Source organism: Lithobates pipiens, unplaced genomic scaffold (assembly GCF_037356315.1).
Source record: "Lithobates pipiens isolate NorthernLeopardFrog02 unplaced genomic scaffold, aLitPip1_a1.2 Scaffold_1, whole genome shotgun sequence".
NCBI lineage: Eukaryota > Metazoa > Chordata > Amphibia > Anura > Ranidae > Lithobates > Lithobates pipiens.
Genome location: NW_027507685.1, coordinates 199,641,623 through 199,667,267, shown reverse-complemented (window position 1 = coordinate 199,667,267; position 25,645 = coordinate 199,641,623).

The following is a 25,645-nucleotide window of genomic DNA, read 5'->3' as shown; positions in this document are numbered from 1 at the left end:
CCTGCCTAACTAGCGTCACCTGTGACACTAATACAGCGATCAGAAAAACGATCGCTTATTAGGCTGGGTTCACACTGGAGCGATGCGGGAACGCCACGAATGCGCGGCGGGTTCCCGCATCGCATGCCTCCCGGCGGCAGTTCACACTGCCCTATGCGAACTGCTGGGAGTGTCAGTGAAATGTTACTGACACCCCCAGATCAGTTCGCATATCGCAGTGCGATCTGCAAACTCGGATCGCATGGTGTGAACACCCATGCGATCCGATTCTGCTGCGGGCCAAAAAAAGGGTCCCGTGCGAATTTGCGGCGGGTGCGGCGAATGGCTGAACTCGAATCGCACAGAGATCGGATGTGATTTGCACTGCAGTGCGGTGCGAATCACATCCGTTCTCATAAACCACTGCAATGTGAACCCAGCCTTAGTGACACTGGCGACGGGGGGTGATCACGGGGTTAAACCTTTATTGGGGGGGTTAGGGGGGTACCTTAGAACTAAAGGGGGCTAACCCTAACTGCCCTAACAGTTATTAGTCACAAATGACACCCGCCGGGTGATCAGGGGGTTAAACCTTTATTAGGTAATAAATGGCGGGTGCCCTGAAACTATAAAAAAATAACTAACCAACCAGCGTCACCTGTAACAGTTATATGGTGATCACTGGTGAAAGGGTTAACTAGGGGGCAATCAGGGGGCTTTATGCGGTAGTATATGGGGGTCCCTGGCGCTATAAAAAGCTGCGGCGAACCTAAATACCTACCTGCCTAACTAGCGTCACCTGTGACACTAATACGGCGATCAGAAAAATGATCGCTTATTAGGCTGGGTTCACAATGGAGCGATGCGGAAACGCCGCGAATGCGCGGCGGGTTCCCGCATCGCATGCCTCCCGGCGGCAGTTCACACTGCCCTATGCGAACTGCTGGGAGTGTCAGTGAAATGTTACTGACACCCCCAGATCAGTTCGCATATCGCAGTGCGATCTGCAAACTCGGATCGCATGGTGTGAACACCCATGCGATCCGATTCTGCTGCGGGCCAAAAAAAGGGTCCCGTGCGAATTTGCGGCGGGTGCGGCGGGTGTGGCGGGTGCGGCGGGTGCGGCGAATGGCTGAACTCGAATCGCACAGAGATCGGATGTGATTTGCACTGCAGTGCGGTGCGAATCACATTCGTTCTCATAAACCGCTGCAATGTGAACCCAGCCTTAGTGACACTGGCGACGGGGGGTGATCACGGGGTTAAACCTTTATTTGGGGGGTTAGGGGGTACATTAGAACTAAAGGGGGCTAACTCTAACTGCCCTAACAGTTATTACAGTCACAAATGACACCAATGCAAAAAAAAAAAAAAAAAAAATGACATTGGTGTCACTGTGACTGGGGGGCAGGGGTAATTGGGGGGGTGATCGGGGGGTAAAGGGGGGGTGTGAGTGTGCCTGGCATGTTCTACTGTGTGTGTAGAGTGTTGGTGCAACTCACTGATCCGCTCTCCTCCGTGTCGGAACGAAAAATACCGACACGGAGGAGAGAATACATCACTTCCTCTCCTGTGTTTACATTACAGGAGAGGAAATGATGTCACCGGGGATTTCTATTCGTCGGGAGCGATCGCGAGGGGGTGGCCATGAATGAATGGCCGTCCCCTCGTCCGGGATCGCTCCCGAACGAATATCGACCGCCGCAGGCACCGGGCGGGGGCCCGATCGGGCCCCCGACCCACGGGAGGCAAGGGACGTACATGTATGTCCTTATGCCTGCCCGTGCCATTCTACCGACGTACATCGGCGTGCGGCGGTCGGCAACTGGTTAAAGCAACCCTGTTTTCAATCGCAAATTCCGAATAAAACAGTAAATTGCTATTTCTCCTGCTGCCTGCGCCAGCCCAGCAAGCAATTGTGTTGCAAGTTTAAAAATGACTTGCTATGCTATTGCTAGACTTCCTAGTATTCACAACTTTGTTGCACAATTCCAGGTCAACTTTCTTTGCAAACATTCTGCAAGCCTGCTGCAAGTTCTGGTTCAGTTATGTTGTGCAATAGTCATGCCACCACAGGGGTCACTGTGGCTGAATTTTCATGCTGTAGACTTGCAGAGCTCTTGCTGCAGACTCACCAATGCAACTTTGTAACAACTTGGAAAAGTGTCAACTAGAACTTGCGCTTCAAGTGCTCTGCAAGTGTACAACTTGCCAGTGAAAATGTGCACACTTAAAATTCAACGCTGCCACAAATTTATGGCAAGTTATCCTTGCTATCTTGGAGTGAGCACTGCCCTTGTGGGTGAAATTTCTTCTGAAACCTACACTTAATGAAGTGTTAATCTTCTGGTCCCTACAGCATGCAATGGTTTCTCCATTTCACTGTGTCTTATAGTGATATGGAGGTTGGTGGGAGAGATCGTTAAGTGCTGCGGGGGAGAGTGATGCAGTTTGTGAGTATCAGTTTTATGAGAAACTTTTCCTGGAGATTCCTCTTTAATGAAACAGCATCTGATGGAGCGAGAAGCAGCAGAAGTAATTAATTTCCTCTTTACAGGGAGAAGTATTTTTGTGGAACGTAAGTGTAATTCCAGTCAGTTTCTAACTAAGCCTAAATCTACTTCCACCTTCATTGTAAGGCTATTCTATCTACCCTGTAAAAGAAAAGATGTCTATACTTATCTATTTTGAAGTCGCTTTGGTCTGGTCACATGATTGGGTCCCATCACTGCTTTAATGTAGAGGAAAGGCAGCGACAACGGCTGCAGAGCCTGAGCAATGACCTCACCCATAGGCTTACTATGGGGCAGCCATTGTTGGCTGTCTCTCCTTTACACTGAAGCCATTGCCAAAGGCCATGTCTAGATGCACACTTTGTGTTTATTCCTCAGCAATCACCGCAGGTAATCAGTGACTGTGCGGGGAGCCATGTATAGCTGTGACCTGTCATAATAGTGATCGGGGCCAGTGGCCACATCTAGCCACTGAGTCACAGCATGACTTGCTGCTACAATTCACACCGGCCTTAATTGCCAATGTGAAGGTAGCCTTAAAGTATAAATAAGGGCACATTTTTTTTTCAGTTTCAGAGGGATTACAACACCTATCATTTTTTTTATGCATCCTGTTAGGCAGTTTCACTTTTATTTATGTTCATCCAAATTTTGGATTGTCCCCACAGCTCCCAGCTCCGAGATCAGGCTCTTGCTGAGAGCTCCAGGTCTCATGCGAACAGAATCGGGAGGCCTAGTTCCTGATCACCTGATCGTTGGATAGCCTCTGGTTCACTATTACAGTGATCAGTCACTGTTCAACCCGTCCCTGTGTTTCTTTTTTTTTTCTCCTGTTGAATGAAGAAAAGGTTCTATTGTATAATTTTCTCCTTGCTAGAAGAGAGAAATGTAAACAAAGAAATGTGTGTAAAAAAAAAAAAAAAAAAGAAGCTAGAACAGGGTTTGATCTAGGTCAGGGTTATGCCGCATACACACGATCGGAAATCCTTCCAGCAAAAGTCAGATGAGAGCTTTTGGTTGGAAAATGTATGCTCCATCTGACTTTTGCTAGCAGAATTCCAGCCAGCAAAAGATTGAGAGCAGGTTCTCTATTTTTCCCATCGGAAGAATTCTGTCGGAAAAACCATCCAAGTATTTTCCGACAGAAAATCAGCTCGTGTGTACAGGGCATGAGGGTCAATGATAGTGTCAAATAGGTAAAAAATAAGCAAAATGTGCACTGATATTTCTGGGCCCTACTACAGTTACAAACAACAAATAATACACACTTGTAGTATTGCTGTCGTCGTCAGGAGCAGGAGCATTTATTTTGGGTTGTTCTTTGGTGGTAGGTAATTGTAAAGCAAGTTATACACAGTTGCATTTTAAAAAAATAATAATTTTTTTCCTTTTTTTGCAAATTTTCCTTTAATACCTTTGATATTAAAAAAAGATCAGGCGATATCCATTACCGTTGTATCACCAACTGAAAGACCAATTTATCCTAAAAAAATGTATAATTCATCTGGATACACTAAGTAGTTGCAATGAAATGTACACAGTTTTACTAAAATATGTTGCGGTTGTATTCAAGCATTAAAGTGATATTAAAGTCTTGTTATATTTAATTTAAAAATAACAAACATATTTTACTTACCTGCTCTGTGTAGTGGTTTTGCACAGAGCAGCCTAAATCCTCCTCTTCTCAGGTCCCTTGTCGGCCCTCCTGGCCCCTCGCTCCTGCAGCGTGCCCCCACAGCAAGCAGCTTACTATGGGGGCACTGAGCTGAGCCGCTGCTCTGTGTGTCCATTCAGACATGGAGGCATGTCTTGGCCCCACCCCCTCTCTCGCCTCGTTGGCTCACTGACTTTGATTGACAGTAGCGTCCTGCCTGCCCTTCAACATTAGGGAATGCTTTGAGGAGTGGTTTCCCCAAAAAATCATGGGTCCCCTGGGCCTCTAGCAAGTCATCCAGTGCATGAATATGAAAGAAAGTAATACGCAGATAAAAAAAAAATGTTTTTTCCCTTTTTGAGGTCACACCTAATATGAATGCGGCTCACAGCAGGGGTCTGTTCTCCCATCAGGGACGAATCAGGCCCAAATTTCTGTTTGAAGTCCGACCTGAAATGAAGCCAATGTTGCACAGGACCACTGTGCAATTCGCTCTGCATCCGCAACGGAGATATGTGAACCTTCTCCATGGAGACCCGGTCACAGTCTCCTGTCATGTGAATTGGATGCAGGGAAACCCACATCCAATTCACACTAGTGTGATCCCAGCCTAACTGATTATTATTTTTGCAGGTACTAGATGTCCAAAAATGTCCCACATGGTTCAATCCAGGGTTGACAGATCAGAGGAGGGAGGAACATAGTCCCATGGGTGGGCTGATATCACACCACAACCTCCCAAAAAATGGGCATGTGCCATTTTTGGCAACACAGTTCACCACAATGCAAATCAGTGCAGTACTGTGTGTTTAGGGTTAGGTTAAGGATCATTTATCGGGGATACTTTATTGTTAGGAACACTTTTTTAGCTTAGTGCCAGCTAGAGAAATTTGAGGTTGTTAACTTGTTTTCAGCGTCGACAGTATCTTGCCAAAACTTGGCACTGAAATATAGTGTACCGTCGAAATATTGCTCTGCTCACGACCAATACATTATTTCATAGACCTGAAACGAGGTCAAGTTCTTCTAAGAGCGTTATTGGAGGATTGTTTTCCGTTAACATTTTAATAATGTCACAGTTACCGACTGACTTGCATAAAAATACTTGAAGAATGGGACAAGAGGCTGATTTACACAAGCCTTTCCTCTCTGGCTGGAGGGCGAAAGACCAGCATGCAGAAAAGACAGCAGTAAGAAGATGCAATTTGTAATCTACTCAGCAGGAACCCAAGCCCTGATGGTAGATTGGATAATTAGGGAACACAGACAAGTTGGACTTGTGAAAAATCTAATTGCACTTAAGGCAGAGAAAGCCTGGAGCGCTGTATAGATGTCGACATTGATGGTCTGCATGGGCCCTCTACATTTTTAATGTGCTTGTACAAATTGCATGTTCACAAGGTACATGACAAATGAAATCCATTTACATAAGAGACACACAGAGGATTAAACGGGGGAATTGCCAGTGTGTGTTTTCCACGGCATAATGAGATACACATTTGTATGTCTTGTACCAGGCTGACGGCCCTTTTTCCAGAAGAGTAAACAGGAAAATTAAAGGAGCACAATCATGCTAATAAATAGTGATTTGTTGCATTTTTATGATATAAACAGTTTAAGGAAGAACAGATTTCTACGTCAGCTGCCATCTGTTGCTTTTCACTTAGGATTATTTTTTTCTTCAAGACAGATTACAGTTACATTGTAGTTAATTAAAGTGAGCCTGTCAGCTGTTTTTAAGCTATTACTGTAGAGCAAAACGATCACCAAATGATATTTAGGTTAGCCATAACTGTGGTCATACACTATGTTGGCTGAAAGACAAAAATCTAATAGATTCCTCCATCCACACTGTACAACATGGATGGATGAATCTCCCACTGCTGCTGTCAGCCAGCACCAGTGGCTGCCAGAATAACCGACCAGTGGCTGCATTTGATTGGATGCTCCTTAGATATTTGAGTTGAAAGCATGACAGGTGCCATCATTGAGAAAACTTTGGACACATGTCCGCATACACCTGCCGCCACCCGATCCGATCCTGCCCGCTAAAAACAGATGGTGGTCCTTTTCCCCATCCATCCAACAGATAGGATGGCATTGAATGGAAACGTACAGGCAGTCTGTTTCCATCCAACCACCGCATAGAGGAGAGCAAGACTGTGTTTTGTGTCCGCTTTGCATACTGGGGCAGACAGGGACTTGTCATCCGTCTGCTCAGCGGGGATCAGCAGGGAGAGCCCCTGTTGAGCAAGCAGATTCCACTTAGCAGAGGTGCCCCTTGTGAAAGGGGCCTTGGAGTTTCTTTAAATAATATATACATTTTACCTTTTTTCATAAGATTTTCTCATACATCTCATTACTACTGATTTTCTGCAAGCTTTATCATCCATCTCATGTCTGCTTGTACGTGCTTTAGTGTTTGTTGCATTTAAGTGCTCTGGACTGTTTTTTTTTTTTAACTGACAAAGGTGGATCATACCTGTGTCTATGACATGGCCGCTTCTAGTCTTCCTTGTGTTGTTGTGTTTTACCCTGTCACGTGCATCCCCAACTATGCGCCAGTTGTCACTCTATAATGATAACTGCATGAAGAAGAAGAATGGCAGGATGACCAGTTTTCATTTAATAGAAGCTGCAGATCTAAAGCTTTGATATTGCATGAACATTGGCTGGGTTTAACTCCAGTGACCAACAAAGATCTGAAGGGTGCCTAAAAATAAAATGTCTCTCTTACAACAGACATCACAGTGCGCTCGCTATTACCGTTGGTTCGCCAGAAAAGCCTTCTTCTGTGCACTTTTCTGATCCTAGTTTCAGTGCTACTTGAGGCACAGCTTGCCTGTCTTTAAAGCTAAGCCTCACCTACACACATTTGTCCCTTGTTTCAATGAGACCACTACAGGGGGTGGATGTTTAGCTGTAGGGGCTTAAAGAAAGTCAAGGAAGATGATCTCTTATGCTGACCATGCACTGTACAAATTGTGTCCGGTTCCTGATGAACCCGTGAAATTTGAAGAATGGGTGGGCCAGTCGCCACCCTCCTTCCCGTCATTGTTTCATTGAAAGATCAAATGTGCCGAATAGTTTCAATCAGATGCAGCCACTGGTCAAAATACAATAGCTGCAGCAGGAGATTTGTCCTTACGTACTATATAGGGAGGGGGGGGGGGGGGGGGTCAAAGGAGAAGCTTTTTTGGCTAACAAATGTTACTTAGTGGACTTTTAAAAGCCTAAAATGGCAAAAGTTTTTGCTGTAATAATAGTGCCTTAATATGCTGTGTGAAACGCTTAGAGGGCACAATGACTTTCAAAGGCTAGTTCCAACTAACACCAGTGGACATCAGTATGTTAAATCACCTGTAGCTTCTTGTACTCCTTAGCCCTTGTACACATGGTCGAACATTCCGACAACCAAATCGATCGGATTTTGTCAGACGGATTTTGTCCGAAACTGGTGTTGCATACACACGGTCGGACAAAGTTGTCGGAAAATCCGATCATTCAGAACGTGATGACATTATTTCGTTACGACGGGACTACGTTCAGGCTAGTAGCCAATAGCTTTGGTCTAGGAATTTGATCTGAGCATGCGTGGCACTTTGTCCGATCGGAATTCTCTACAAACGATCGGACAAAGTCTGATTGGATCATGTTGATGGAAAATTTTACAGCCCAGCTCTAAAACTTTGTTGGTCGGATATTCCGATGGAAACAGTCCGATGGAGCCCACACACAGTCGGATTAGCCGATAACACGGTCCGATCAGACATTTTCCGTCGGAATGTCCGCCCGTGTGTACAAAGGCTTAGAGATTTCAGTGATATGATTGGCGCACAAGGGAGATCCTTCCCCTTGTATCCTCCTACCTTCAAAGCTGTTACAACGTTGTCACTCTTTGCAGCTGTATTCTCTAATTACTGGCATATTACGTTTTGGAGATACATTCATCAAGGGAAATGGACACTGTCATTTGGCTTTGCAAATGGCCACAACTGTAGGAAGGAACTACAAATATCTCGTCTTTGGAATCCCTAAGTGACAGAGAATCATTATCTGCTTCATCTTGTCAGCAGCTGCACACATTTGAAAGATCAGTTTTCGGCAGAGTTGACCTTTAATTCACCGTACAAACTACAGTGAAGATGAGCATAAGCTGTATCAAAAAAGATCCATCTGCTGAAAGGCTGAACAATTTCCCAACCAGAATATAGGCTTAGGCAATGCACACGCTACAATCAGGACAGTGGCCCTGGAAAGAACACGTTTCATTAGTTATAATCTATTCCCTTCAGACCCTTTAAAAGCCATGTCTAACCACCCAGATAATTTCTCTGCTAGGAAGAAGACAGCGGCCTTCCAGGGCTGTCTGTGAAGGTGACTCCATGGAAATGCAATTATTTTTCCAGTGTTTATCGTCGGTACACAGTGTCCTCCCAAGGGCACCCAGCAATTCTTTATGATACTGTAATGATTCTGTGTTTTTTTATGGATTTTTCTCAAGGGTGGAAAGAACTCCATCTATTTCAAATCTGGAATAGTGCTGGTATGAAGATTCCAGCATTCTTCTACCTTTGAAGGAATCCATTCCTTCAGAAATCAATTGGAAAGTTACTCAGTAGAGGGAGCTGTTAATTTGTATTAAATACCTCCAGTTCCTGCAACATATTTCTGTGTAATTTTGCTGTAGCCTGAAAAAGATTGGAAAGGCCTCAACATAAATATCAGCCGCAATACCTAAAGACTGGTCTGATGGCCTTGGAAGTAAACTATTCTGTGAGCACTTGCTATGCAGTATAAATAATAAATAAATGGTTGATAACCACCAATATGACAGATAACAGTTCTGGTACTAATTTGCAGGTAGATAATGGGGCAACAACTTATCAGGCAGGGGTAGACCCAGTGAAACTGGTCTACAACACCGCCAGGCGACATCACCAGGTGTTATTGATGAATGCAACTTTAATTTGCCCCATCGCTATAAGTATGTGGGGCATCCCTCTCACGCTGAAGTGGAGGTGGGGGGGGGGGGGGTTGATAGACTTCATTTTTATTTTTCAAAGGTTCCCCTGCCTCATTGTGATACATACACATTTGGAGCATTTGTTTAAATAAAGAATTGTGCTTTAACTGATAGTAGCCAATCAGAAATCTGACTGTACTGCACTTTTTTAAGGCAATATCTATTTGATAGTCAAAGCTTACTACGATTCAGCATCGCTCCTTGCTTCTAGGTAACACAAAGTTTCCTTCAGCTCAGGGATCCAAATAGTTGACCAGTATGACATGCCAAACTGCATGAAGCTACCAAATTGTGGTCAGCAGTAGGGATGAGCTGAACACCCCCCAGGTCGGTTCGCAGTAGAACATGTGAACAGGCAAAACGTTTGTGCAAACACTGTTAAAGTCTATGGGACACGTGAAAAAAAATCAAAAGTGCTAATTTTAAAGACTTTTATGCAAGTTATTGCCATAAAAAGTGTTTGGGGACCCGGGGTCGGCCCCAGGGGACATATATCAATGCGAAAAAAGTTTTAAAAACGTCCTTTTTTTAGGGAACAGTGATTTTAATAATGCTTAAAGTGAAACAATAAAAATTAAAAAAATGTAAAAGTCCTTTAAATATCGTGCCTAGGGGTTGTTCTTAGTACCTTAGTATGCCTGTAAAGTAGCACATTTTTACAGTGTTTAGAACAATACCACAGCAAAATGACATTTCTAAAGGAAAAAATGTAATTTAAAACTACTTGCTGTAATGTATTATTGGGTCTCGGCAATATAGATGAAAATCATTGAAAAAAAATTCCCCCCCCGCCGTCCATTACCAGGGCCTTTGGGTCTGGTATGGATGTTAAGGGAAACACCCAATTTTTTTTTTAAATGGTGTGGGTGGGGGGGGGGGTCCCCCAGGCACTATATACTCTGAACAGCAGTATATATACTATATGGCCTGCCTTATATACTCTGCATAAAATTGGGCCTTAGGTGTTGGTGGTACCAGAGCACTGTAACCCCTCACAGTTACTCTTGGTGAGCACAGGAATGGGCCCAACTGTGAAATACTATATCAAAATTGTAATTACATGCCCCTGGGGCAGAATAATTGGTCCTTGGTGGTGGTGGTATCAGAACACTGTAAGCCCTCACAGTTTTTTTGGGCGCAGGAATGGGCCCTGCTGTGAAATATTATATCAAAAATTGTAATTACATGCCCCTGTTAAACAGGGGCAGAAAAATTGGGCCTTGGGTGGTGATGCCACAACACTCTAACCCCTCACAGATACTATTGTTTTTGGCGCAGGAAAGGGCCCTGTATTAAAATATTATATCAAAAAATGTAATTACATGCCCCTGTTAAACAGTGGCAGAAAAATTGGGCCTTGAGTGATGGTGGTGGTGCCACAACACTGTAACCCCTCACAGATACTCTTGTTGGACGCAGGAACAGGCCCTGCTGTGAAATATTAGATCAAAAATTGTAATTACATGTCCCTATTAAAATTGGGCCTTGGGTGGTGGTGCCCTAAACCAAAAATATTGTTGGAAGCTAGCATCATCAAGATTGAGTAGGAATAGGATAGTCAGCATAGGCAGTCTTCAAGGGATCCCACATCCATAGCAAATCCAATCAGTTACATCAGCATCAAGTGCTTGATAGCTGCTGATCCAAGACTGATTCATTTTTATGAATGTGAGCCTATTAACGGAGTCTGTGGACAGATGCACTCTTTGATCAGCTACAAACCCTCCAGCAGCACTGAATGTGCATTCAGAAAGCACGCTGGTTGCAGGACAGGCCAGTCGTTCAATTGCATATTGAGCAAGTTCTGGCCAGTGGTCCATCCTCAAGACCCAGTAACCCAGTGGATGCTCTGTTGGAAAGGTCTCCAAGTCTCCTCTTGCCCCTAGATATTCCTGCACCATGTAATGCAGATGCTGGAATTGGTTGCTTGAACTGATCAGACCTTGGTGCTGAGGACTGAAAAATAGTTTAAAGGCATTGTCCAGTTGGCCACCTTCTACACCACTCTTGCTCTGACTGAGCAAAGCCTCAGCAACATGTTGTCCAGCACCAGAAAATTGTAACCTCCCAGGGTCTGGAAATGCATTGCACAAACCATTTTCAAGGCCTTCTGAAGATGTGAAGGCAGGGTGAGTTCTGCAACCTTACCCTTGTAACATGGATCAAAATGTTTTGCCAGCCAGTAATGATCCCTCTCCTTGATACCACGAATCCCAGGGTCCTTTCGCAACGCTTTGCAGAATCAGGGAGGCCATGCAGCGTAAGTTTGCAGAGGCTTTAAATTCTGAGTTCTGGGGTTCAATAAGGATCACATGATCTGTAACTACCTCCTCCCAGCCACGTACAACTCCTTGGGTTTCTGGAGACTGAAAACCATCCCTTGAAACTGCTGCTGAGTGTTATTCTCTACATCCATGCTGACACAATCCTTCTCCTCTTCTTCCTGTGTGTTTGGCGAGCCTGCAGGAATGCTATCTGGATAAAGGAGGCCTGGAGAGGTAAGTCCTCCTCTTCCTCCCACTGTTCTGCCTCGAGTGTCCAGTCCTTGATTCCACAAAGCGTGTGCTCCAACAGGAAGACTAGAGGGACAGTGTCACTGATGCATGCATTTTTTGCTGCTCACCATCCTTGTGGCCTCCTAAAATGGTGACAGGACAGTGCATGCATCCTTGATCAGTAGCTACTGGCATAGCGAAAAGAAGCCAAGCTCCCCTGACCCTATCCTGGTGCCATACTTGCACAGGTACTCATTGATGGCCATCTGCTGTGTGTGCAGCCGCTGCAGCACTGCCAACGTTGAGTTCTACCTGGTGGGTATGTCACAAATGAGGCCGTTAGTAGGCAGGTTGCATTGCCTTTGAATGTCAGCCAGCCGAGCACTGGCATTGTTTGAGGGCCCCCTGTACTCTTCGATGGGGGGAGGCTGAGAGGAGCTCCCCGATCAAGTGAAAGCACAGTGCTCTGCTCTTTGTCTCCTCCTACAATGCAATACCTGGCAGGAAGAGCCAAGGTAAAGCATTGCCTTTTTTTATAAGACTATCTACTCCTGTATTTGTGTTTATATGTGTGTGCATGCATGTGTGTGTGCATGTGTGTGTGCATGCATGTGTGTGTGCATGCATGTGTGTGTGTGTGGGTGTGCATGCGTGTGTGTGTGCATGCATGTGGGTGTGCATGTGTGTGTGTGTGTGTGTGTGTGTGTGCATGCATGTGTGTGTGGGTGTGCATGCATGTGTGTGTGTGGGTGTGCTTGTGTGTGTGTGCATGCATGTGGGTGTGCATGTGTGTGTGTGTGTTCCTGCATGTGTGTGTGTGTGTGTGCATGCATGTGTGTGTGTTCATATATGTATGTGTATGTATGCATGTGTGTGTGCATGTATGTGAGTGTGCATGTATGCATATGTATGTATGTGAATATGCATGTGTTTATCAGTGGCGGTGCATCCAAAAGGGCACACAGGTGCTTCCCCCTCTCTCTCCAGACACCCCCTCTATGACCAATGGATAGATTAATGTAAAGCATAGCATGAATCTATCGATGGCCACCGCTGCCACCCCCATATTTAGGTGTCCGGTCCCTTTTGGGGCACCTGAATTACAGCGGCGGGGGGTGTTTTTGAAGCACCTGATTAGAGCCATAGGCTCTAATAGGCTTCAAAATAGGTGAACTGCGAGCGCCATGCTTGACGCTCACAATCCACCCAGGTGTGTTAGAAAAGTGAATTAATATTTACTTTCCTAACACTGAACCACCTCTCTACTAATCAGGTGTGCGGGTCTATTACCCGTCACCTGATTGGTTGAAACGATAGGCGCAGCTATTGGACGCCTATCAGGAGGAGAGGACGGGAGATGAGGATGGTGGGAGACACATGGAGGACCCCGCTCATGTTCGTCACCTGCTGCCCCACCAAGACAGAGTAAGTGCCGGGCAGATGGCGAGCGGCTGGTGGGGATTCACACTGGCATCTTTTAATGGGCACAGTGGCAGCATTTAATGGGCACAGTGGCAGCATTTGATGTGCACAGTGGTGGCATTTGATGGCACAGTGGCAAGATTTGATGGCACAGTGGCAGAGATTGATGGGCACCGTGGCAGCATTTGATGGGCACAGTGGCAGCATTTGATGGCACAGTGGCAGCGTTTGATGGGTACACTGGTGGCATTTGATGGGCACAGTGGTGACATTTGATGGCACAGTGGTGGCGTTTAGGGATGAGCTTGGTGTTCGCGTCGAACGCATGTTGGCCCGTTCGGCGAATTCCGAACGTTATGGGCTGTTCGTGCCAAATTCATGTGATGCTCACTGCCCACAATGCATTGCTGGCTCATGATTGGCCAAGCATGCACTGTGACTCCGCATGCTTGGCCAATCGCAGTGGGAGCAGAGGATGAGACATCTTCGGGAGGTCTTGCAGAAAGGTCTGTGCAACGCGTTCCCAGAGACTGGGAGGTTACAAACTCCTTGTCCTGGACAACTTGTTGCTGAGGCTTCGGTCAGCCACAGAAGGAGCGGTTGAGAAGTTGGCCGTCTGACCGATGCGTTCAGACAATTTTTTAGCTGCAGCCCCAAGGTATGGTCGGTTCCAGCAACCTCTTCCTCCTCAATGATCCTACTGATAGCTTGGAAGAACCCTTTTGGTTCTGGGTGACGCCACTATCTGGGAGAGGTTGCAGTGTTGAGTCACCAGCACCAGTGCCTAAGGCCCAATTTTTCAGCCCCTGTTTAACAGGGGCATGTAATTACAGTTTTTGATGCAATGCTTTGCAGCAGGGCTCATTCCTGCACTCCAAATAGAGTATCTGGGAAAGGTTGCAGTGTCATGGCACCAGCAAGCAGTGCCTAAGGCCCAATTTTTCAGCCCCTGTTTAACAATTCTTGATATAATATTTCACAGCAGGGCCTGTTCCTGCGCCACAGAGTAACTGTGAGGACTTATAGTGTTGTGGCACCAGCACCACCACCACCACAACCACCAAAGGCCCAATTTTTCTACCACTGTTCAACAATGGCATGTAATTACAATTCTTGATATAATCGTTCACAGCAGGGCGCTCCAGCACCCACCAAGAGTCACTTTGAGGGCTTACAGTGTTGTGGCAACACCAACACCTTAGGCCCCCATTTCTGCAGAGCATATAGGGCAGGCCTCTACTTTCAAACATACAACTTACAAACGTCTCCTACTTGCAAACGGAAGGAGACAACAGGAAGTGAAATGAAAAAAGACGGATGGCCAAAAGAATTATACAGGGGTGATAAACTTTCCCTATGTTTTCCAAAAAGCTTAAAAATAGATTTTTTGACTGGAGCTACACTTTAAAAATGTACCAGTTGAAAATTACAAACAGATTCTACTTAACACAACAAACCTACACAGTCCCTGTCTTGTTTTCACCGCCTGTATACTGCTGTTCTGAGTATATAGGGCCTGGGGGCCCCACACCTTTTCTTTTTTTAATTTGGGTACGGGGTTCCCCTTAATATCTGTACAAGACCCAAAGGGGCTGGTAATGGGCAGGGGGGCTACCCATGCCATTTTTTTCTCAATGATTTTCATCCGTATTGCTGGAACCAGACATGACATTAAAATCGCAATCAGTTTTAAATGACTTTTTTCCTGTTAAATGTAATTTTGTGCAGGGACTGTTTAAAACACGGGAAACACATGCCACTTCACAGGCATACTATAGACGCCCCCCAGGCACGATATTTAAAGGAATATTTCACTTTAAAAAAAAAAAAATCGGCATTGACCCATGTCCCCTGGGCCAGGAGCCGGGTGCCCAAACCCTTTTTAGGACAATATCTTGCATATTAGCCATTAAAATTAGCACTTTTATTTTGAACGTTCGAGTCCCATAGACTTCAATGGGTTTCTAAAGTTTGCACAAATTTTCGGTCCGTTCGAAAGTTCTGGTGCGAACAGAACCGGGGGGTGTTCGGCTCATCCCTAGTGGTGTTTGATGGTACAGTGGCTGCAATTAATGGGCACAGTGGCTGTAATTGATGGGTTTTTTTCTCAATTTTTTAGTTTGCTTGCGCTCCCCTAAAAGTTTTGAGCACCAGCTGCCACTGGATTATTTGTGTATGCATATGTGCATTTATATATATATATATATATATATATATATATATATATATATATATATATACACACATACATTATATATATATATATGTGTGTGTGTGTGTGTGTGTGTGTGTGTGTGTGTTTACATGTATGTATGCACATTTTATGTAAAATGCTCCATCAAATAAAACACCATCAACAAATGTTGGCTAGCAGATTCTCAAATTTTCCGCCACCAAAACTTTGTTGCCGAACTTTCCGATTGTGTGTACACAAGTCTGTCGCACAAAAGTTCACGCATGCTAGGAATCAAGTATGAGCCGAAAGCGCTCGGTCTTGTAAAACTAACGTTTGTAATGGAGATATCACATGACTATTGAACTTACTTTTAATCGGCTCATCGTGCGTCTTGTACGTCACCACGTTCGCAATTGTTGGCCAACATTTGCGTGACCGTGTGTATGCAAGACAAGTTGGAGCAAAAATCCCAGGTTTTGTTGTCGGAAAGTCTGATCGCGTGTAAGGGGCATAATGCTTCATGCACATGGACATTATATATGTCCATGTGGATATTATATGCATTATACACTATATTACCAAAAGTATTGGGACACCTGCCTTTACACACATGAACTTTAACAACTTCAGCTCTGGAAGGTTTTACCCCCTTCCTGACCAGAGCACTTTTTACAATTTGGCACTGCGTCGTTTTAACTGGTAATTGCGCAGTCATGCAATGCTGTACCCAAACTAAATTTGCGTCCTTTTTTCCCCACAAATAGAGCTTTCATTTGGTGCTATTTGATTATCTCTGTGGTTTTTATTTTTTGCGCTATAAACAAAAAAACGCAACACTTTTGAAAAAAATATATATTTTTTACTTTTTGCTATAATAAATATCCCCATTAATGTTTTTTTAAAAAAAAAATTCTTCATCATTTTAAGCCAATATGTATTCTTCAACATATTATTGGTAAAAAAAAAAAAAAACACATTAAGCATATATTGACTGGTTTGCACAAAAGTTAAAGAATCTACAAAATATGGGAAAGATTCATGGTATTTTTATGGCATTTTTTTTTTTTTTTACTAGTAATGGCAGTGATCTGCGATTTTTAACAGTATTGCAACATTGCGACGGACAGATCGAACAATTTGACACATTTTTGGGACCATTGACATTTATACAGCAATCAGTGCTATACAAATGCACTGATTACTGTGTAAATGTCACTGGTAGGGAGGGGGTTAACACTAGGGGGCGATCAAGGGGTTAGGCTTCATGCACACTGGACGTTAAAATAATGTCAAGTAGCTTTGCAGTGAGTCTTTCAATGTTTTTTAATGTTTTTGCAAAAGCGCTTATTAGCGTCTTTCCGCATTTTATCAGTGTTCATCAGTGCATATGCACGTTTAACATTTTTAAGCGTTTTTTTTTGGTCAGAAAAACAGCTCCTGAGCGCGATTTTAGGGTGTTCAGACAACAGCCCATAAACTCCACTGCTGATAAACGTCCAAAAAACATCCATGTGTGCATAGACACATAGGATAACATAGAGGGGAGTTTATGGGCTGTTAAAAAAAATGCCCAAACTCTCAAAAATGTTTATGTGCTTCAGTGTACACGGAACCTTAAATGTGTGTTCCCTCAGTGTGTTCTAACTGTATGGGGATAGGACTGCATAGGAGAGGAGACATATTGCTGTTACTAGTTACTAGGAGCAAACGTCATGTCTCCTCAGAGCACTGCGCCATGAGCCCACCCAGTTGTGTGACAATATCCCAGATAGCAAACAATTGTGCTGCACGTTTGAAATTGACTTACTAGGTTATTACTAGGCTTGCCAGCCTTCACAGGTTTGTTGCACAATTGCAGCAAGTCTGCATTGCACGACTCCAGATCAACTTTCTTTGCAAACATTCTGCAAGTCTGCTGCAAGTTCTGGTTCAGTTATATTGTGCAATAGTCATCCCACCACAGGGGTCACTGTGGCTGAATTTTCATGCTGTAGACTTGCAGAGCTCTTGTTGTAGACTCACCACTGCAACTTTGCTCTTGCCAGGGACTTGCAATGCAAATTTGCTACAATCAGAAAAGTGTCAACTAGAACTTGTGCTTCAAGTGCTCTGCAAGTGTACAACTTGCCAGTGAAAATGTGCATCACGTTAACAGACTTACAATTCATCACTGCCACAAATTTGTGGCAAGTTATCCTTGCTATCTGGGATTAAATTTATATTTGCTATTAATGATTCTCCTTCCAGCCAGTCAGGAAGTGGGTCCTGATAACTTATTGGCCAGGGAGTCTTATGCCGTATACACACGATTGGAATTTCGGCCAACAAAGGACCGATGAGAGCTTTTCATCAGAAAATGCGACCGTGTATATTCTCCATTGGAATTTAGCTGTCCGAATTCCTGCCAGCAAAAATTTGAGAGCATGTTCTCAATTTTTCCGAAAAACTGAAATTCTGATCCTGTGTATGCAATTCCGAGGCAAATACTCACGCATTCTCAGATTCAACTGAGAGATGGATGCTATTGGCTACTGGATATTGAACTTTCTTTTTCTAGTCCCGTTGTACATGTTGTTCGTCACCGCGTTCTTGGCGGTTGCAATTTGGTGTGACCGTGTGAATGCAAGACAGCTTGAGCGAATCCCGTCGGAATTCCGTTGGGAAAACCATCAGAGCTTTTTCTGCCCAAAATTTGGATAGTGTGTACGTGGCATTAGGACTTGCTGGCCAATCGGGTCTTAAGAGCACTCACTTCCTATTTGGCCGGGAGGAGAAGTAATTGCTCTGGCTTTTCCCTGGAACAAGGAGCAGCATCGGCATCCTAAGGTAAGGCCACTGATCACTACTGCCAGTGGGAGTGGCTGATTGCTGACGTTTGTCTCCTGCAAGGGGACTGATCACCGCCGTCTGTCTTCAGCAGGGGGGGGCAGGGTTGTTTGCCCCCCCCCCCAAAATATTAAGCACCAGCCGCCACTTTTGGCAGCATCTTAGAATTTATAAAAATGTATATCTATGCAGCTTTGATATGGAACAAAAATACCTTCCTGGATTGCAAATGGCAAGGCAGATGAAGAATATTTAGCCAGCCATCAGCAAAAGGATCTGAGGAATCCTTAACATTGTCAGCACATTGACCAGTAGGACTCTTGGGGGTATTTACTGGCCATTGCCTGTTCTGTATTGCAGCATGCTCGCTGATGTAGGATCATATGGTCATCACGAATAATCATCTGCTCAAACACTCAACTCTCAGGCTGGGACAGGAAGGAACTTTTGTGACCTCTAATGCAAGATTTCTTCCCTGATGTATTAAAGTTGTACTAAAGGCAGAAGGTTTTTCACCTTAATGCATTCTATGCGTTAAGATACAAAACCTTCTGTGTGCAGCAGCACCCCTAATACTTACCTAAATCCCATCTTGATCCAGCGATGTTGCATGAGATCCCCATCTGTCCAGGAACTCTCTCTCCTTATTGGCTGAGACAGCAGTGAGTGCAATTGGCTCCAGCTGCTGTTAATCAAAGTCAGTGAGCCAAGAAGGACAGAGAGGGGGCCGAGCCAAAACACAGCTCAGTGGATGCTCAGTGGATACTCTAAATGGATGCTTGCTGTGGGGGCACTCGGCAAGGAGGGAGGGGATAGGAGCACCAGCAAGGTACCTGAAAAGAGGAGGATTTGGGATGTTCTGTGCAAAACCACTGCACAGAGCAGGTAAGTATAACATGTTTGAAACAAAGCAATCACTTTAAGGGTTGCTTCACACTGGGACAACTTGTCAGGCGTTCTGTACAATGGAACCGTTCTAATCGGAGTGACACAAGTTGCTCCAACTTCGAAAAAGGTTCCTGTATGACTTTGGGGGCGACTTGAGGCGACTTGCATTGACTTCTATAGAGAAGTCGTTTTGCAAGTCGCCTCAGTGGTCATGTCCAGGTCGCCTGAGGCAGTCACGCTGCAAGTCGCGCTGCCTCAGTGTGAACCGACACTAAGGAAACAATTTGTTGTGCTCCAATTGAAGATGTGTCTCAAGACTGGACAAGAAACCTGGGTGTAAAAGATTCAATCAGAATGAGTGTGTGTTAGCCTAGAGAGTTGCCTATTTGTAACTAGATTTGATGTACAGTATACAGGGCTGGTGTACGGATTTTTGACACCCTAGGGGAAACCTCATTTTGCTGCCCCCCCTTGGCTCCACCCCTGACGTCACCCCCTTTTCCCTGCCCATGTATACCCCACCTCTTTAATGAAACACCCATCAAATGCATCTCACCAGCGCCCATCAAATGCAGCCTCACCAGTGTGCCCATCAATGCACCCTCACCAGTGTGCCCATCAATGCAGCCTCATAAGCGCCCATCAAATGCAGCCTCATGAGCGCCCATCAAATGCAGCCTCACGAGCGCCCATTAAATGCAGCCTCACGAGCGCCCATCAAATTCAGCCTCACAAGCGCCCATTAAATGCAGTCTCACCAGCGCCCATCAATGCAGCCTACCAGCATCCATCAAATGTAGCCTCACCAGTGCCCATCAGATGCAGCCTACCAGTGCCCTTCAATGAACCAGCGCCCATCAAATGTAGCCTCACCAGCGCCCATCAAATGTAGCCTCACCGGCGCCCATCAAATGTAGCCTCACCAGAACCCATCAAATGCAGCCTACCAGTGCCCTTCAATGAATATTTGCTTGCTTCCATTCATTTGGGAGTCGGGACACAGACACAGTCCTCTCCCGTCGCTGCATCTCTGACACTATGGGCAAATCAGCTGCCTGCTGATGTTAAGACTTAGTTGCTTGCTGCAGAGAGAAGAGAGTAGGGACACCAGTGGCCAAGTGCCCTAGGCAGCAGGGTGCCCTAGGCAGCTGCCTAGTTTGCCTAGTGGTAGCCCTGACAGTATATCCCTATTTGTAAACAGAATCTATGTATATCTTATACCTATTTGTAAACAAAATCTATGTATACCTTATACCTATTTGTAAAAAAAAAAAACAAAAAAAAAAAAACCCTTATTTTAGGATTTAGTGGTCCTTCACACCCCAAACAGGGCACATTCTACACACCAAAAATATGTGCTAAAATGTAGTCTTTTTATCTTTCCCAAAGGAAATTTGACTACCCGTTCATTGTTTATGTATCTCATGGAAGCATTCCACAAACCTGGAAGAACGTTCACTCTTGTCCTGACAGGTCTATAATTATAACTTGTACTGGCAGACTTCCCATCGCCTCTTTGTTGGCGAGATTTTTGCTTGCATGGCCAGCTTATATTTTTACCGCTCGAGTTGTCACCTTTCTGCCCTTTACTTTGCACAGAGTCTCAGCACTGAGATGAAGAACAATGTGTTGTTTGTGTCTAATTGCAGGCCTTGGAAATGTTCAAGGATTGAGAAGCGCTATGGGTGCTGATTAAAGTCCCATTAGAAAGGCAGCATTGAAAGTTAACTAATTCCAAGTTGATGGAGACAGAAGAAACCGGAGGTGTCATTGGAATGGATGAGAGAGGCTGGCTGCGCAGAACTCGTACAAAGCGAGGGGAAGAGGAGGAGGGGAGTGGAGGGAGCTGTGCTGCAAGCTGCACAGATCAGGGACTCTACCTTTTGCTTTATCAGCAGTCAGAATAGGTCACACACACTGCAGAAATCCCTTCTGGCGTACAGCAGCTGGTAGGAGCAGAATAAGTTGTGGGTTTCCAAAGAAAAAAAAACAGGTTATTTCATGAAGCAGTACACAGAACAATGATCTTGTTGCAGCTGCAGCAACCAATCAGATTTTAGGTACCATCAGTGGATGCATGACGATAATGTGATTACTGATTGAAGTGCTGTTACATGTTGTTTAGGTGTGTTAGTAAAGCCCAACTCAAGGAATTAGAACAAATTGACCCTTGCACTAGGGCCCCCCGCAGTTCCAACTTACTTCCAACTGGGGAATGCATACCTCCCAACATTTTGAGATGGGAATGAGGGACACCTACTAGCAAATGTATGTAGGCATACGCCCCGTTAAAGGAGATTTAACCCCCCAAAAAAGGTTACTTAAATCCACAAGGGACTTTCTTTACCACTACTATTCCTTTATATTGGCTTTTAAAATTTCCAAATGCAGCAATTTAGAATTTAGATGAAAGGTTTAGCACTGGGAAACACCTTTTGAAAGATAAAAAGTGTATTTTATATACAACTATATAGATCAGACCAAAATAAGGGACAAATGAGAGGGAAAGAGGGACAGAGAAAAGAGTCAGCTTTCCTACTTAGTGAGGGCCACATTGAGTTAGAACAAGGCTGTGGGGTACCCATTTTTGTTGATTAAGCATATGTTGGAGAATGGATGTACTGTACATCCTTATTTAGGTTGAAGAATAATGCAACTGAGTTTAACTAGTCTTTGAAGAGGGCTGAAGAAAAGATCAGAGCGTCATGCCCGCCCTTCTGGTGTCTGTTTAGCACATCTCCTGAAGAATGGGTCAGATAAAGACTTGAGAGGTTAGCCTCTGGCCTGGTTGGTGCAGCTTGTGGAACCTACATGAGGGCCGACTGTGACCTGGGAGGGTTGGTTCCTGTGTCTAAAGAGCGGGTCTGTGAAGATAGACCTTTCTTTGTGCCTGGTATCTGGTGTTCGGGCAAGGGTGTCCCTGTGCCAGCAGAGTTGTAAGTAATGAAGCCTGACTTAAAGAAGCATAGGCACTTAGCATTAGGGAAAGCTGGCAGGGTTCTGTGCACTGAGAAAAAAAACTTCTAACTCCTAATTACTGGTGGGAAAAAAGGAAATTTAAAGTACATCAGGGGTGAAGGATCACCTCACAAGCATATTTGAATGTTATCTCCTTTAAAGCAGAGGTCCTCCTAAAAAATAAAATAAATAAAAGACAGCAGCTACAAATACTGCAGCTGCTGACTTTTAATAAATAGACACTTACCTGTCCAGGGCACCCACGATGTTGGCAGCCAAAGCCCAGCAATCGCTCGTCTATCGGCTCCCCCCGCCACAATCCTCGGTGAGGGAATCAGGAAGTGAAGCGTTGTGGCCTCACTTCCCGGTTCCCTACTGCGTATGCGCGAGTCACTCTCTGCACCATCATTGGTCCTGTGTTTTTCCCAGAGCACAGCGGGTGGTGACACGACGGGGCGTGACTCCTGTGGGAGTCTATTACCGGAAGTGGGTGCGGATACCTGTGTTATACAGGTATCTGCACCCACATCCCCCCTAAAAGGGGCCAAATGTGACACCGGAGGGGGAGAGGGTTCCGAAAAGCAGAGGTTCACTTTTTGTGCGAACCTCCACTTTAAGCTAAACTCCAGGCAAATAAATAGAGCTAAATACACTGTTGAAATACATACACTCACTGGCCACTATATTAGGTACACCTACCATTCACCTGGTGAAAAAAGTGTAAATAAAAAAACAACAAAAGTTTTTAAAATAATTTATTAGACAGCTCCGGTGGCCTTCTCTTCTTCTGTCTTGGGGGGGGGGGGGGGGTCTTCTCGCCGGACTCCTCCGCTATCTTCTGCTCTTTTACTAGCCCTTTTACTAGCGGAGGAGCCCGGATTTCTTCTTCGTCTTGCCCCGCTCTTCTGGGGTCTTGTCCCGCTCTTCGGTTCTTCACAGCCCCGGAGGATGCTAGGACTGTGACATCATAAGGGCCAGTGTCACCATGCGACATCACCTGGTGACCCCGCCCATTGTCCCTATATAAGTCGCCGCACAACGCATCCCTGCCATTGCGGCCAGAGAGAGAGTTGTGTCAACATCGCAAGGAAGAAGAAGAAGAGAAGAACGCGGCAGCGACAGAAGACCGGGCCAACGCTAGTATAAGAGCTATAAGAAGATAGCGAAGGCCCAGCAGAAGAACCGAAGAGTGGGGCAAGACCCCAGAAGAGCGGGACAAGACCCTGAAGTTGGAACAAGACCCCCGGACGGTGGCGGCGGCGACAAAGAAGAAAGCGGGGCTCCTTCGCTAGTAAAAGAGCTAGTAAAAGAGCAGAAGATAGCGGAGGAGTCTGGCGAGAAGACCCCCCAAGACGGAAGAAGAGAAGACCACCGGAGTTGTCTAATAAATTATTTTAAAAACGTGTGTTGTTTTTTTATTTACACTTTTTTTCACCAGGTGAATGGGTAGGTGTACATCGTACCCCATACTCATTCACATAGGGTGGGGGGCTGGTATCTGGGGGCCCCCTTATTAAAGGGGGCTCCCAGATTCCGATAAGCTCCCCGCCCGCAGACGTGACAACCAACGGGCAGGGTTGTCGGGAAGAGGCCTTTGTCCTCATCAACATGGGGACAAGGTGTTTTGGGGTGGGGGGTGGCGCAGGGCCCCCCTTTCCCCAAAGCACCCCCCATGTTAAGGGCACGGTACGGCTCAGAAGGGGGGGCCACTCGCTCGTCCCCACCCCCTTTCCTGACCGGCCAGGCTGCGTGCTTGGATAAGGGACTGCTATGGACCCCACGCCATTTTTTCAGTGTAGGGTTTCCCCTTTAAATCAATACTAGGTGACGGGGCCAGCGAGGTGTCAATCTCGCCAATGGAGGGAGCGACATTGACCTCCTTCGCTAGTTCCGTCTGCCTGGAGCCACGTTCAAAATGAACGGACTTTTCTCCGTGTGTGGGCAAGTCCATTCATTTCAAAAGTCCGGCAGACTAGCACACAGATGGGCAGATTGTCCGCCGGACTGTCGAGTCCGGCGGACAATTTTGAGTGAAAACTTCTTTCTAAGTCCGCCGGACTTTTGGAAAGAAAAAGTTTGCCAGAGCCCACACACAGGTGGATTGTCCGGCGGACTCTGGTCCGCTGGACCAAGTCCGCCGGATAGTCCGATCGTGTGTAGGCGGCATTAGAGTTACTGTTGCCTTTCTATCCTCTTGAACCAGTCTGCTCATTCTCCTCTGACTTAAACAAAGCATTTTTGTCCACACAACTGCCACTCACTGGGTATTTTCTCTTTTTCTGACTATTCTTTGTAAACCCTAGAGATGGTCATTATTTAAATCCATTTCTTCTCCATTCTGATGCTCGGTTTGAATTTCAGCAAGTTGTCTTCACCATGTCTAGATGCCTAAATGCATTAAGTTGCTGCCATGATTGGCTGATTAGAAATTTGCGTTACCAAGCTATTTTACCTTCAAAAGGATTTGTATTTCTGCCTACACAATCTTGAGATTTACACAGCACAATTAGACAGTCAGGTTGGTGACCTGACATTTGTTGCAGTTAAGCAATTTAGCTTGGTCTGTTCCCTGCCCCCAGCCTGTGACTGGTTAGTGAAGGAGCAGCAGGAACACAGTGAAAGATCTTCACTCTGTTCACTATTTTCTTTCAAACTGTCAGAATGTTCTTGCTGGCTCATATGTGTTGCAGCATAACTGATTGACCAGGCCTCTCCTGGTGCTGCTGTGCAGAGGGTTACAAGAGGATAAGTCAAAATCAGGTATGCGCACTAATTGCGATACTCTAGGAATTTGTTAATTAATTCACTGAAGAATCTTCACAAAGCTTATCACAAGGCATTAGCAGGGGGGCTGGTGAGAATGGATGACCTTTTGGATTATTCATATAGTAAACATAAGCTTTTTAAAGTACAGAACTTGAGAAGGTTAGGAGGTGAAGTTAGGTTATGGAGGTGCTTGGCTTTGACATCACATCTATATTGTTAAAACAACAATGGTATAACTGGCACAGGAGACATGCTCAACATCATTTGACCCAATTCCTGGGAGCTCGGGGTGACAAGGATACTCCCACTGGGGAAGAATCCTCAAGCTACCCACTTCCTATTAGCTCAGGGTGTCAAGGAAACTCACACTGGAGAAGAATCCTTAAGCTATGTACTTCCTGTGAGCTCAGGGTGATGAGGACACTCCCACAGGGGAAGAATGCTCAAGCTACACACTTCCTGTGCTCTCAGGGTGTCAAGGACACTCCCACTGGGGAAGAATCATCACGCTACCCACTTCCTGTGAGCTCAGGGTGACAAGGACACTCCCACTGGGGAAGAATCCTCAAGCTACACACTTCCTGTGAGCTCAGGGTGTGAAGGACACTCCGACTAGGTAAAATTCATCAAGCTACTCACTTCCTTTGAACTCAGGGTGACAAGGACATCCCCACTGTGGAAGAATCCTCAAGCTACACACTTCCTGTGAGCTCAGGGTGTCAAGGACACTCCCACTGGGAAGAATACTCAAGCTACCCACTTCCTGTGAGCTCAGGGTGTCAAGAAAACTCACACTGAAGAAGAATCCTCAAGCTACCCACTTCCTGTGAGCTCAAGGTAAAAAAACACTCCCACCGGTGAAGAATCTTCAAGCTACCCACTTCCTGTGAACTCAGGGTGTCAAGGACACTCCCACTGGGAAGAATACTCAAGCTACCCACT